This window comes from Lithobates pipiens, unplaced genomic scaffold, assembly GCF_037356315.1.
Source record: "Lithobates pipiens isolate NorthernLeopardFrog02 unplaced genomic scaffold, aLitPip1_a1.2 Scaffold_28, whole genome shotgun sequence".
Classification (NCBI taxonomy): Eukaryota; Metazoa; Chordata; class Amphibia; order Anura; family Ranidae; genus Lithobates; species Lithobates pipiens.
Window position 1 is genome coordinate 35,390,555 of NW_027507789.1, and position 15,079 is coordinate 35,405,633.

General features: G+C 42.9%; 1 protein-coding gene across 3 annotated transcripts in view; it reads right to left on the bottom strand.

Moving 5' to 3' along the window:
* Positions 1 to 15,079, bottom strand: part of LOC143935304 (phosphatidate phosphatase LPIN3-like) — a 123,968-nt gene that overhangs the window by 54,278 nt on the left and 54,611 nt on the right. Inside the window, exon 1 of one of the 3 annotated variants that reach the window (XM_077459065.1) lies at positions 5,867 to 6,186. The exons of the other annotated variants lie outside the window; for them this stretch is intronic. The gene's annotated coding sequence lies outside the window, so the exon portion shown is untranslated. Of the gene's footprint in view, positions 1 to 5,866; positions 6,187 to 15,079 lie in introns of those variants that run through there. 3 annotated transcript variants of the gene reach the window in all.

Below are 15,079 nucleotides of genomic sequence, written 5' to 3' on the forward strand. Positions count from 1 at the left end.
GCATACGGAACAGTAAATGAAAGAACTGCTTTAACCACTTTCAGACCGGACCATTTTGCTGGTAAATGACCAGAGGTCTTTTTACACTTTGGCACTGCGCTGCTTTAACTGGTAATTGCGCGGTCATGCAATGTTGTACCCAAACAAAATTTGCGTCCTTTTCTTCCCACAAATAGAGCTTTCTTTTGATGGTATTTGATTGCCTCTGCGATTTTTATTTTTTGCGATATAAACGTAAAAAGACCGCAAATTTTGAAAAAAAATGATATTTTCTACTTTTTGTTATTAGAAAAATCCAATAAACTCAATTTTAGTCATACATTTAGGCCAAAATGTATTCAGCCACATGTCTTTGGTAAAAAAAAAGTCAATAATTGTATATTTATTGGTTTGCGCAAAAGTTGTCACATCTACAAACTAAGGTACGTTTTCTGGAATTTACGCAGCTTTTAGTTTACGACTGCCTATCTCATTTCTTGAGGTGCTAAAATGGCAGGGCAGTACAAAACCCCCCCAAATGACCCCATTTTGGAAAGTAGACCCCCTAAGGAAATTGATAAGAGGCATGTTGAGCCCATTGAATATTTTATTTTTTTGCCTCAAGCGATTGAATAATGACAAAAAAAAAATTTTTTTTTTTTTTTTACACAAAGTTGTCACTAAATGATATATTGCTCACACATGCTATGGGCGTATGTGAAATGACACCCCAAAATAAATTCTGCTGCTTCTCCTGAGTATGGGGATACCACATATGTGGGACTTTTTGGGAGCCTAGCCGCGTACGGGGCCCCGAAAACCAAGCACCGCCTTCAGGCTTTCTAAGGGCGTAAATTTTTGAGTTCACTTCTCACTACCTATTACAGTTTTGAAGGCCATAAAATGCCAAGATGGCACAAAACCCCCACAAATGACCCCATTTTAGAAAGTAGACACCCCAAGCTATTTGCTGAGAGGCATGTTGAGTTCATGGAATATTTTATATTTTGCCACAAGTTGCGGGAAAATTACAAACTTTTTTTTTTTTTTTTAACAAAGTTGTCACTAAATGATATATTGCTCATGCATGCCATGGGCATATGTGAAATGACACCCCAAAATAAATTCTGCTGCTTCTCCTGAGTACGGGGATACCACATATGTGGGACTTTTTGGGAGCCTAGCCGCGTACGGGGCCCCGAAAACCAAGCACCGCCTTCAGGCTTTCTAAGGGCGTAATTTTTTGATTTCACTCCTCACTACCTATTACAGTTTTGAAGGCCATAAAATGCCAAGATGGCACAAAACCCCCACAAATGACCCCATTTTAGAAAGTAGACACCCCAAGCTATTTGCTGAGAGGCATGTTGAGTCCATGGAATATTTTATATTTTGCCACAAGTTGCGGGAAAATTACAAACTTTTTTTTTTTTTTTTTTTTTTTCACAAAGTTGTCACTAAATGATATATTGCTCACGCATGCCATGGGCATATGTGAAATGACACCCCAAAATAAATTCTGCTGCTTCTCCTGAGTATGGGGATACCACATATGTGGGACTTTTTGGGAGCCTAGCCGCGTACGGGGCCCCGAAAACCAAGCACCGCCTTCAGGCTTTCTAAGGGCGTTACAGTTTTGAAGGCCATAAAATGCCAAGATGGCACAAACCCCCCCCAAATGACCCCATTTTGGAAAGTAGACACCCCTAAATTTAGGGGTACACTAGTGAGACTAGGTAATAAATGGCGGGTGCCCTGAAACTATAAAAAAATAACTAACCAACCAGCGTCACCTGTAACAGTTATATGGTGATCACTGGTGAAAGGGTTAACTAGGGGGCAATTAGGGGGCTTTATGCGGTAGTATATGGGGGTCCCTGGCGCTATAAAAAGCTGCAGCGAACCTAAATACCTACCTGCCTAACTAGCGTCACCTGTGACACTAATACGGCGATCAGAAAAACGATCGCTTATTAGGCTGGGTTCACACTGGAGCGATGCGGGAACGCCACGAATGCGTGGCGGGTTCCCGCATCGCATGCCTCCCGGCGGCAGTTCACACTGCCCTATGCGAACTGCTGGGAGTGTCAGTGAAATGTTACTGACACCCCCAGATCAGTTCGCATATCGCAGTGCGATCTGCAAACTCGGATCGCATGGTGTGAACACCCATGCGATCCGATTCTGCTGCGGGCCAAAAAAAGGGTCCCGTGCGAATTTGCGGCGGGTGCGGCGAATGGCTGAACTCGAATCGCACAGAGATCGGATGTGATTTGCACTGCAGTGCGGTGCGAATCACATCCGTTCTCATAAACCGCTGCAATGTGAACCCAGCCTTAGTGACACTGGCGACGGGGGGTGATCACGGGGTTAAACCTTTATTGGGGGGGTTAGGGGGGTACCTTAGAACTAAAGGGGGCTAACCCTAACTGCCCTAACAGTTATTAGTCACAAATGACACCCGCCGGGTGATCAGGGGGTTAAACCTTTATTAGGTAATAAATGGCGGGTGCCCTGAAACTATAAAAAAATAACTAACCAACCAGCGTCACCTGTAACAGTTATATGGTGATCACTGGTGAAAGGGTTAACTAGGGGGCAATCAGGGGGCTTTATGCGGTAGTATATGGGGGTCCCTGGCGCTATAAAAAGCTGCGGCGAACCTAAATACCTACCTGCCTAACTAGCGTCACCTGTGACACTAATACGGCGATCAGAAAAATGATCGCTTATTAGGCTGGGTTCACACTGGAGCGATGCGGAAACGCCGCGAATCCGCGGCGGGTTCCCGCATCGCATGCCTCCCGGCGGCAGTTCACACTGCCCTATGCGAACTGCTGGGAGTGTCAGTGAAATGTTACTGACACCCCCAGATCAGTTCGCATATCGCAGTGCGATCTGCAAACTCGGATCGCATGGTGTGAACACCCATGCGATCCGATTCTGCTGCGGGCCAAAAAAAGGGTCCCGTGCGAATTTGCGGCGGGTGCGGCGGGTGTGGCGGGTGCGGCGGGTGCGGCGAATGGCTGAACTCGAATCGCACAGAGATCGGATGTGATTTGCACTGCAGTGCGGTGCGAATCACATTCGTTCTCATAAACCGCTGCAATGTGAACCCAGCCTTAGTGACACTGGCGACGGGGGGTGATCACGGGGTTAAACCTTTATTGGGGGGGTTAGGGGGGTACATTAGAACTAAAGGGGGCTAACTCTAACTGCCCTAACAGTTATTACAGTCACAAATGACACCAATGCAAAAAAAAAAAAAAAAAAAAAAAAAATGACATTGGTGTCACTGTGACTGGGGGGCAGGGGTAATTGGGGGGGTGATCGGGGGGTAAAGGGGGGGTGTGAGTGTGCCTGGCATGTTCTACTGTGTGTGTGAGTGTTGGTGCAACTTACTGATCCGCTCTCCTCCGTGTCGGAACGAAAAATACCGACACGGAGGAGAGAATACATCACTTCCTCTCCTGTGTTTACATTACAGGAGAGGAAGTGATGTCACCGGGGATTTCTATTCGTCGGGAGCGATCGCGAGGGGGTGGCCATGAATGAATGGCCGTCCCCTCGTCCGGGATCGCTCCCGTACGAATACCGACCGCCGCAGGCACCGGGCGGGGGCCCGATCGGGCCCCCGACCCGCGGGAGGCAAGGGACGTACATGTATGTCCTTATGCCTGCCCGTGCCATTGTACCGACGTACATCGGCGTGCGGCGGTCGGCAACTGGTTAATAAATAAATAAATAAATAAAGGCTCATTCACATGACGTCATTGCGGTAAAGTGTTCTTTACATGCGTTAATGCAGTGCCCTGCAATGTGTGACGTACCGCACCGCAACAGACCTGACTCGTGTGAATAGGCTGTTAAAGCAAAACTTCAGGCGAATATAGAAGACACATTAATGCATCTCTATATTCATTATTACAGTTTTTTAATGAAACTAGTGTAAATATCTGACTTTGACTTGGTATCAACCTCCCTTATGTAGCACCACTCTGACACCCCAAAGGCAGAATAGCACCTCCAGAGGCTAGCATTTCACCCCCAGGGCCGAGTCCATAGCTAAAATAGGGGGACAGAGAAAAGATATTGGACGCCAGTCACACATCTTTTTAACGTTTTATTGCACAATGGTTAAAAGAAAATTATGGGATTATAATAAAATAAACAATATTACTTACCCAGATGGTTGCAGCACTGATCCCAGCTACAGCTGTCCCCGCCGTCTTTAAGACCGAGAACTGAGCGATCAAACACAGATGATTGCTCAGCTCTCAGTCTTCAGCAAGCTGGTGACTGTCAGTCACTGGCTCTCTCTGGAGCTCACTGGAGCCCTGGGCTGTGGAAGGGTGGGAGCAGCAGGCTCAGGCTCTCAGCGGCTCAGGTGCCGGTCCAGGCACCTAATGTGATATCGGTAGAATAAACTACGATGGGATATGAATGAGTACTCAATGCAGTCACCTCATATGTATGGAAAGTACATATGTGTGTACAAAAATATTTGTGCTCTATATTGGAAAGATCAATCAATCTCCATATAGTTAGAATCTAACTATATGGCGATTGTTTTTCTCTTTCCAATATAGAGCGCAGATCAGGGGCGGACTGACAACTCATGGGACCCCCCCCCCCCCCGGGCAATAGGAGATTATGGGGCCACACAGTATACACAAACACACACAGTATACAATCACACAGTATACACAGACATATTTCTATTGACTAAGAAGGTACTGGAGAGGTGGGGCAGCTATAATCTTGGAATTTTTATACCAAAAGGATTTCAGTAAGGGACATTTCAGAGACAGATATAAAAAAAAAAAAAAAAAAAAAAAAACACAGATTTTTTACATACTGTCCCTGGTTTTACTGAGACTGGCAACCCTGATGGGGACACCTGGTAGTGCCCGAGTGGCCGAATGGTCAGTCCGCCCCTGGTGCAGATATTTTTGTACACACGTATGTACTTTCCATACATATGAGGTCACTGCATTGAGTACTCATTCATATCCTATTGTAGTTTATTCTACCAATATCACATTAGCGCTGCACATACATACATATATATATTATAATTTTCATATTTGTTTATTTTTATATATATATATATATATATATGTATATATATATATATATATATATATATATATGTATGTATATGAAGATTATAAGGATACTTTAAAAACACATTTATAATTACATCATTATTATTACTATATGTATAATAATAATAAATAGTTATAAGAGATGTATATATATATATATATATATATATATATATATATATATATATATTATATATATATATCATATAAGAGAATGAATAATACTTTGTATATACAGTGTGTGTATATGTGTGTGTATATATATATATATATATATATATATATATATATATATATATATATACATATACACACATACACACACACACACGCATACATATATACATACACACACAAACACCGTATATTATAAAAACGATTTCTCAAAATAAATGAGTCTCATCAATAATTATATATATATATATATATATATATATATATACACACACACTGTATATACAAAGTATTATTCATTCTCTTAAAATACTACAAAAAGAACAAAGGTGTAAAAAACCTTACCTCAAGCTGTGATAAACTTTGAGCCAGTGATATGTATATAATAAACATATGGACACAGATAAATTACAGTATACACTCTGACAAGACATATTCATTGATCTACGAAGTGGTTGGCAGAGAGGTCTTATCTCCTATACTTGGTGTTCATGCCAAAAGTGGTCACATTTCATCAGCATCCGAACCAACAAAAGACATTTTCTAGCATCAGACAACAAATTACGACAGCCAAAACAGGTTCACATAAGGACTTGTAAACTCACAGTTGGTTCGTATAATTCTGCTCATTAAGCCTCTAAACTTTACACCTTCGAAGGAGCAAACCTTTGGCACTTCAAGTGTTTCAGCAATGGTACTCCCAGAATCCCCCGGACCAGGTGGCAGAATGGAGAGATGTGTAGTCTGAAAGCAGTCAAAGAATTCCAGCCAGGTTCTCCCTACTCCGCACATTCAGTAACCTGTTTTCCAGGTGAGTTGTAAGTAGCATATTCATGATTAAATCTAGTTGCGTCATGTTAGCAGCTGAGCAGGTGTGAGGACTGAAATGACAGCCCTGTTTCTGCAAACAGTCACACGTGGTGTAACCGGTAATCAGGTGTCTTCCTGGGCTTCGTTCCAGCATGTAGAGCAGGAAATGCAGAGGATTTGTCCTTTAGAACAGTGGTCATCAACCCTGTCCTCAGGGCCCACTAACAGGCCAGGTTTGCAAGATAACTGAAACACATCACAGGTGATATCATTTGCTGCTCAGTGATTGCCGTATTCTAGTCTGCATCTCCCCAAGGTAATACATAAAACCTGGCCTGTTAGTGGGCCCTGAGGACAGGGTTGATGATGACCACTGCTTTAGAAGACACAACTGGACGTGGATGTGAAATTTAAGAAAGTTATGCTGCCTTCTGGGTTCCCTGGAGACCTCCCGGGAAAAAGCATAGCACATATACAGCACCAGGAATCAATGGGACCACTCCTGTTGTCAATAGGGTCACATAAATAGCTTTTTTTCCATTATACAGGCCACGCACAAAGATGCCCATTTACAGGGGATGGCTCTGAAGACCTCCACTTGCTTCTACATGACAGGAAGTGAAGGAAATCTTTTGAATGGACCACAGATGGTTGCAAAAATAAAGAGTTTAAACTATTCCCTACTCCATCCAAAATGCAAAAAACAAAAGTCTGGCTTTGGTAAATGGGTTGTCTTGACCCTCTAACTCACGTGTCAAACATAAGGCCCCCCAGGCCGAATGTGGCTTGCCAGGCCATTTCATGAGGCATTTGCATATCTCCTGCACCAGTGCAGTGACCTCCTCTTGTCTCCATCCCCAACTTGTCTCAGCAGTCAGCAGTAAAGCGGAGGACAGGACTCCTTCACCAGATTCTGCACTTCTCCATGCAGCCACAAGGAGGCTCGTCTCTGCCCACCTCCTCTGTACTGATTAAGCAAAACACTTTACTGATTAAGTGAAAATCTGCTATCATCTGAGAAAAGTTTTCATGCTTGTCCCTTGGAAAAAAAGTTGCAATCAGCTCTCGAAAGCTGTGTACTAACAATTAGATTATCGTACGATCGTTTCGCAAGCGATTTTTGTCATCTGATTTTCTAATCATGTGTACTAGGCATTATCGGGGAATTGGCACTAAGGTCAACTATTCAATGTATTGGTGTTTATGGTAATGCAGATATCCACTTATTGGTTATTGCCAGGCATTTTTTTTCTCAGAGAATAGGTGCAGGAACTTCCCCTTTCCATGTCACCCCTTTTCTCCGCCCCTACCCACCTCTGAGCACCGTCCCTTGATTCCACCCCCCCTACCCACTTCCCAGTACTGCCCTTTTAGAGAATACAAAACCAAGTATCATTTTGTGGTGCTAAGTAATTTGTATGAAATTTTGTAATGATAACAAGAAAAGCAGTAAAATAGATCCCCTGCAGCCAGTAACAAAAGGACCCCCAGCAACAATAGATCCCCCAACAACAATGGACCACCCGCCACAAACTTCCTCCCAGTAACAATAGACTCTCAAAAGCAGCAATGGATCTCCCCACAGCCAGCATCAATAGACTCTCCAGCAGCCAGCAACAATAGACCCCCTTCCTCAACAGTAGGGGTGGCACAGTGGTGTAGTGGTTAGCACTCTCCCCTAGCAGTAAAAAGGGCCACTGGTTCGAATCCCAACCACGACACTACCTGCCTGGAGTTGGCATGTTCTCCCTGTGCCTGCGTGGGTTTCCTCTGGGTACTCCAGTTTCCTCCCCCACTCCAAAGTCATGCAGGTAGGTTAATTGGCTTCTGTCCCAAATTGGCCCTAGTATATGAATGGGGACCTTGGATTGTGGGCTTCTTCAGGGTAGGGACCGATGTGAGTGTGCAATGTACAATGTACAGGGATAGGGACAATTGTAGAAACTCACTCAGGTTGAACTGGATGGACTGGTGTCTTTATTCAACCTAACTAACTATGTAACAGTAGATATCTCCCAGCAATATAAAACCCACCTCAGCAGCAATAGGCCCCCAACCAGCAACAATAGACCCACATGCAAAAATAGATCCCCTCAAACTAGAATAGATTCCCCAGCAGCCAGAATTAATAGACCCTGTAACATTACCCAGAACCCCTTACCATTACATACAATGAGTGCTGGAGGTGCCAGAACTGCATTCCCACTGAAAAAAAGCCCTGGTTATTGCCTTTCAGAATAGAAATACTCAGTGGCAGCCAATGAAAAAAAATTTTTGGGAGGGAGAGGGGCGGCAAACAGTAACAAGACCCCCCCCCCCATTGCTTGGCAGACGGGTCTGGTACATTTACCCCATCTATGCAGCGCTTCACCAGTGGCTTCCCTTGCTCGGCGACAGCTTTCCCTTCCTCTGCTCTCCACAGGCATCTGCAGCTTCTGTTTCCTTCCTCCTCCTCGGCGGCCAATCAGGAGTCTTCTCTTTGCGGCCAATCGGAAAATAGGTCTCAGACCTGCTTCTGTTTGGCCAGATTGAGGTTCAGTGTTACAACAGCGAATATTAATTTGCTGTTGTAACACCTGGGTAGGCTCATGGTGCAATGCTCTGCCCTCCAAGCCATACCTATTTTGAAGCCTATTAGAGCCTATGGCTCTAATCAGGTGCTTCAAAAAAACACCCGCTGTAATCAAGGCGCCTGCCATCCTGAAAGGTGCCGGACGCATGGATAGGGGGTGGCGGCCGTGGATAGATTCATGCTATGAATGAATCTATCCATTATTCATATAGAAGTTGGCGTGGATAGAGGGGGCAGCGCCTGGGCACTCATAATGGACAAGCCGCCACTGGAAACAATATTTCCTGGAGGAAGATAGAATCATATCTTTTCAGCTCCAGGTTTTCCACTATACATAAGAGACATACAGTAGGTATCAGGTATTTTCTACATGTGTAAGTTTATCTGTTTTTTTGGAGGAGATTACTTTGTGAACTGGCCTTAGATATTTTAACAGCAGTCACCTGAGGTTTAAAGAACAAAATAGGGGAGATTTACTAAAACTGGTGCACAGAGAACCTGATGTGCATAGTAACCAATCAGCTTCTAACTTCAGCTTGTTCAGTTAAGCTTTGACAATAAAACCTGGAAGCTGATTGGTTACTATGCAGAGCTGCACCAGATTCTGTGTGCAACAGTTTTAGTAAATCTCCCCCAATCTGACAAAACCAGCAACTGGGATCTATGACAATTCTGTGTCAGAAGAAGTCTTCACAACACATGTACAGTCATCCTCAAAAGTTTGCATACCCTGTGATAAATTGTGACATTTTGGCATTAATATTGAAAATACGACTGATCATGCCAAATAGCTGTCTTTTATTTAATTATAGCAATCACATGAAGTCATTTATTATCACATAGTTTTTTTTTTGTATCCTTTTTAAATCATGATGATAACAGAAATCACCCAAATGGTCCTGAAAAAATGTTTACATACCCTGGAATGTTTGGCTTTGGTACAGACACAGAAGGTGGTACACGCAGGTTAAAATGGCAATTAAAGGTTCATTCATTTCCCACATTTGTGGCTTTTTAAATTACAATTAGTGTCTGTGTAGAAATAGTCAATGAGTTTGTTAGCTCTCACATGGATGCACTAAGCAGTCTAGACACTGAGCCATGAGGAGGTAGAAAAGAACAGTCAAAAGACCTGCGTAACAAGGTAATGAAACTTTACTAAGATGGAAAAGGATATAAAAAGATACACAAAGCCTTGAATATGCCAGTCGGTACTGTTTAATCACTTATTAAGTGCTGGCTGCACTGCGGGGGTGCCTATGCTCATGGCTGACGGTCATGATGACCGGCGGCCACGAGCGTTTGCGGGCACGAGAGGCAGAACAGGGACTTGTGTGTGTAGACACACAAATCCCTGTTCTGTTCTGTGAGGAGAGGACAGATCATGAGTTCCTAATAGTTAGGAACCACGATCTGTCATCCCCTCTAGTCAGTCCCCTCCCCCTTCAGTTAGAACACACAGTCAGGGAACACAGTTAACACCTTGATCGCCCCCAAGTGTTAACCCCCCTGCCAGTGACATTTATACAATAATCAGTGCATTTTTATAGTACTGATCGCTGTATAATTGTTTATCATCCCAAAAATGTGTCAAAGGTGTTCGATGTGTCCGCAGTCATGATAAAAATCACAGATCACCGTCATTACTAGTAAAAATAAAAAAAATAGTAAAAATGCCATAAATCTATCCCCTATTTTGTAGATGCTATAACTTTTGTGGAAACCAATCAATATACACTTATTGCAATTTTTATTACCAAAAATATGTAGAAGAATACATATCGGCCTAAACTGAGAAAAAAAATTGCTTTTTAATAAAAAAATCGGGCATATTTATTATAGCAAAAAGTACAAAATATTGTATTTTTTTTAAAAATTGTCAGACTTTTTTGTTTATAGCACAAAAAAAAAACCGCAGAAATGATCAAATATCACCAAAAGAAATCTCTATTTGTGGGAAAAAAAATGATGTAAATTTTGTTTGGGTACAACGTCGCACGACCGTGCAACAGTCAGTTAAAGCGACGCAGTGCCGTATCGCAAAAAATACTCCGGTCGTTGCCCAGCCAAATCTTCCAGGGCTGAAGCGCTTAAATAAAAGACAGTTTTTTGGCATGATCGGTCATATTTTCAATATCAATGCCAAAATTTCACAATTTCTGCCAGGGTGTGCAAACTTTTGAGCACAACTGTATATATTCAGTGGAAAAATCTGCAAAATTATTTGTAAGCAGTTCTATGTGTGTGACTATATATGATGGCTGCCTTAGTCATGCAACCAATTTAGTTAATAGTACACCACAGGTCCGTTGTAAGAGGATGAATTATTACCTAAAGAATTCCCTTTAATTGCTGAGTTATGTGTTGTAATGTTTTTGCTATTTATTACTTTTCCTATAATTCCTATTTAGGAATTTTAATTACAGACTGTCACTATCGTACAGTAATCAAATGTGTTTTCCTTCCAGAAACTGCAAACATTAAATTCTCATCTTTTATTGTATTACGTTTTTGACACATAGCACTGAACCATTCACATGTCTGCTTCTGGAGAACTAATCATCTAATGTCCCCATCACTGTGACACAAACACACAAACTAGTGCCAAATTACTCCTAATCCAATTAACCTAAATGGCATGTTTCTGTGGACCATGCCAGAAAACTGGAGAGCCATGTGTAAACGCAGGGAGACGAGTCGAATTATACATGTTAAAGGCCCTGCTCTGAATCAAACCAAAAACCTCCACATGTACAATCACCAGAATGTTAATCCCCGTCTGACACTGCTGAAAACAAAGGGACTAAAAACACTAAGCTATTCATCCTGCAAAATAGTTTGTTTGGTGTGAATGGGGGGGGGGGGGGGGGCAAATCGAATGTTATTAACCCCTTCAGCTCTGGAAGGTTTACCCCCCTTCAAGACCAGGTCATTTTTTGCGATACAGCACGGCGTTACTGTAACTGACAATTGCGGCGCGGTCGTGCAAAGTTGTACACAAATAAAATGTATGTCCTTTTTTCCCCCCTCACAAATGGAGCTTTCTTTTGGTGATATTTGATCACCTCTGTGGTTTTTATTATTTATAATTCTTATTTATTTATTCTTACTAGTAATGGTGGCGATCAGCGACTTATAGTGGGACTGCAATATTGTGGCCGACAAATCGGACACTTTTGACACTTTTTTGGGAAGCAGTCATTAATACAGTGATCTGTGCTAAAAATATGCACTGTCACTGTACTAAGGACACTGGCTAGGATGAGGTTAACATCAGGGGTGGTTCTACAAAGTATTGACTCAGTGGGGCTATACTTTTCAGATATTTATTTAGCGGTGTCCCCGACCCCTAAAGGCCTAATGGTGACCTCCAGAGTCAGGGATTGCTGAAATCCTTCCTCGAAGTGTGGGTTATTAGCCATGGTGGGTGTAATGCAAGTTGGAAACATGGGTGCCAGTCACTTTTTGAATGCAAGAAAAAGAGATTTATTGAACTGGGGGAGAGAGGGTTAGGCAGATGCAATAGCAAACAGGCAGACTCCAAGGAAAAAATAATAGGCAGACAGCTATACAGGTGGAGGGCCTTTAAGCTGGATGCAGCAACTGTATTTGAAGAATTGCTGTCTCCTATGGCAACTGATCTTTTAACAGTCAATATAGATCTATACACGTAACTCATAGCAACCCAGAGCCTTGTAACACACGTCCACTCAGACAGCCGCCCAGGTGATACAGAACACCGATCACCTGACTCCTCCTGAATAAATAGGCTCTCCCAGCAGGCCAAGAGGCAAAAAAAAAACCTGCCGCCAATTGGCTGAGACAACCCATCCACTCCTAGTTCGAATTTACTATGCCCTTGTCATTCTAATGCCACAAGCAACAATGCCACCTAGTGACAGAAGAGAGAGGTGCATCAAATCCAGAGTTTAAAAAAAGTCAATGGATCCTCCTAAAAATTAGCCAGGCTAATTTTGTTAGCAACCCTGCCTACAACCAGGGTGCTACATCCTCCCCTGCCAAGGGAAACTACGTCTTGGAGTTTGCAACAAAAAAGTATATATTTTCAATCCTGAGAATGAATGTCCTGGCAAAAATTTGAATAGGTAGGGTAACAGGGAAGGATGAAAATGGCAACACATGTGGCATAAGTAGGTAACATAGCATATGTACAAGGCAAGTGGCAGTCCATGAAGGGCAGATAGAGGACAGGATTTACAATTTTACGTGTGGTTTTCCACCCGAAAAAAATGAGGGGAAAAATATATACTATATAAATCTGTAAAGAGAAGAAAGTTCAGCCTTAATGGTACAAGCTGAAATCATTGTCTCTCCATAGCCAAGGAAGATGCAATGGGTGCTGGAATACCTGAAAGAGAGGAAAATAGACAACATAGAAACAAATCCTATTCCTACAGCAATGCAATGCAATGCAATGCAATGCAATATGTACATAAGTAAAGTTTGTTTACTCTCAGCCGAGAGCAACAAGTAGTGCAAAATGAACCCAGTGATATATCTCAATCTACATATATACTCTTATTAATGACTATACCTAGACATATATACAGTCGAAAATGGGCCCTACTCCCTCAAGGGTGCCACCACTTTTCCATAACAATCCTAGAAAAGAACCTTTACTTATCCATCTACATTGGAACAGGAGGGAAACTTATGCCGCGTACACATGACCGGACTTTTCGAGGGACTAGGTCAGACGGTCTTTCCGAGGGACTTTCGGCGGAGTTCCGACGGACTTTCCGAATGAACGGACTTGGCCACACACAATCACACCAAAGTCCGGCGGATTCGAACATGATGACGTACGACTGGACTAGAATAAAGAAGTTCATAGCCAGTAGCCAATAGCTGCCCTAGCGTTAGTTTTTGTCCGTCGGACTAGCATACACACAAACTGATTTCTCGGTCCGGTTGGTATATCAGAGAACAGCTCTTGTGTAAATTTTCAGTCCAATAATCTGAATTTCACAGTGAGAACTTGCTCTTCTTTTCCACAGCACATTCTACCTAAACACCCCATTGTTCTTGGATCCCCAAAGTTCCACTTGAGGTGCAACAGCACAACCGTAACCTTTCCCAGCAGTTTCTCTTCTTCAAAGGGACAACTCTGGGGGCAGTTGGCATGGTTACTCGCAGACAACACTTTAGCCATGTCATCATGCAAGGGACTGCAATTCCTGAAGAACTGTCCATCTTCCTGGTCAACAAATTCCCCTTGCACTAGGTACCATATTTCTCAGTCTGACCTTAGCACAACTGGGGACTGAGCTCAATTTTCCTGACTAACGAATATATGTGCAGCGCTAAATGAGAATGGTCATGAGTGAGACCGTATATGGTGCTGAAAAAAAATGATGTTATACACTCTGAATGGCAAATGTGCAAACAAATGAAATAAATAAACTAAATATAGTCCACAATGTGATGAAACATCAATAGAAGGACAGGTGTGGAAAGAAGATAATGGGAGAAGCCACCACCAACATAAGGAAGGCTTACCAGAGCTATTGGACTCAACAAGGCATATGCCCAATGAGTCGTCAAAGCTTATGGGGACAGTACACCACTAAACAGGGACATCCACATCTACAGATGCTGGCACAGGCAGATGGTGATCACACTGTCCCTCAGATGACTCCCAGCAGAGAAGGAAAATTCAGAGGGAGGTTGGTTGAATCCTTCCCATATACCCCAATAACAAGATCCAAACATGTGGGAAATTGGCTTTCAAAATGGTGGCAGTGTGTGCTGCTCAAGCCTTGCTATGAATAGCAAATCAGCACACATGTGGATGAGGTCATCTGATCATCGTCCTATAGAATTGCAGTGTGCGCGCCGAGCCTCACTATCAAAGTCCTCCGCACGAGACTATTTCCCTCACTGATGAAGAAACAAACATGCTGAAATTCCACAACATCAGATCAGCATTTCACTTCTCAGAGGGAGGCATGCCGGCAACTCCAGGGCACAGGCCAGCATGGCTCTTTTAAGGCCATTCCCACAACTGCTGGGATTCAGGAACACAGTCTAGCAGAACAGCACAGACAAAAGTGTCCCCGCATCAACATTTTCCAAGTGTGGAGCAACTTCTGGGAAAGTCAAAAAAACTTCACTAACATATTTTTATAATCCACTCTAGTTAGGATTGGCTTCACAATCTGAGGATATCACCAATAGTATTGTGGATCAGGCAATTGCAAAGGTATTCCACTGGAGCCAATCGTGGTGATATAGTACTGTATATCCTTTTGGTTAAGCCTACGAATAATTAAACAGTCAAAGTAGAGGTGATGACCATAATCTCAGAATGTCATGGTGACATCTTCAATCCACCACAAACAGGACTACATAGATAACTCCGGATGGCAGCGTCAATCCATTGCATTCTCTTTTCCTGAATCTCCTTTTCCAAACA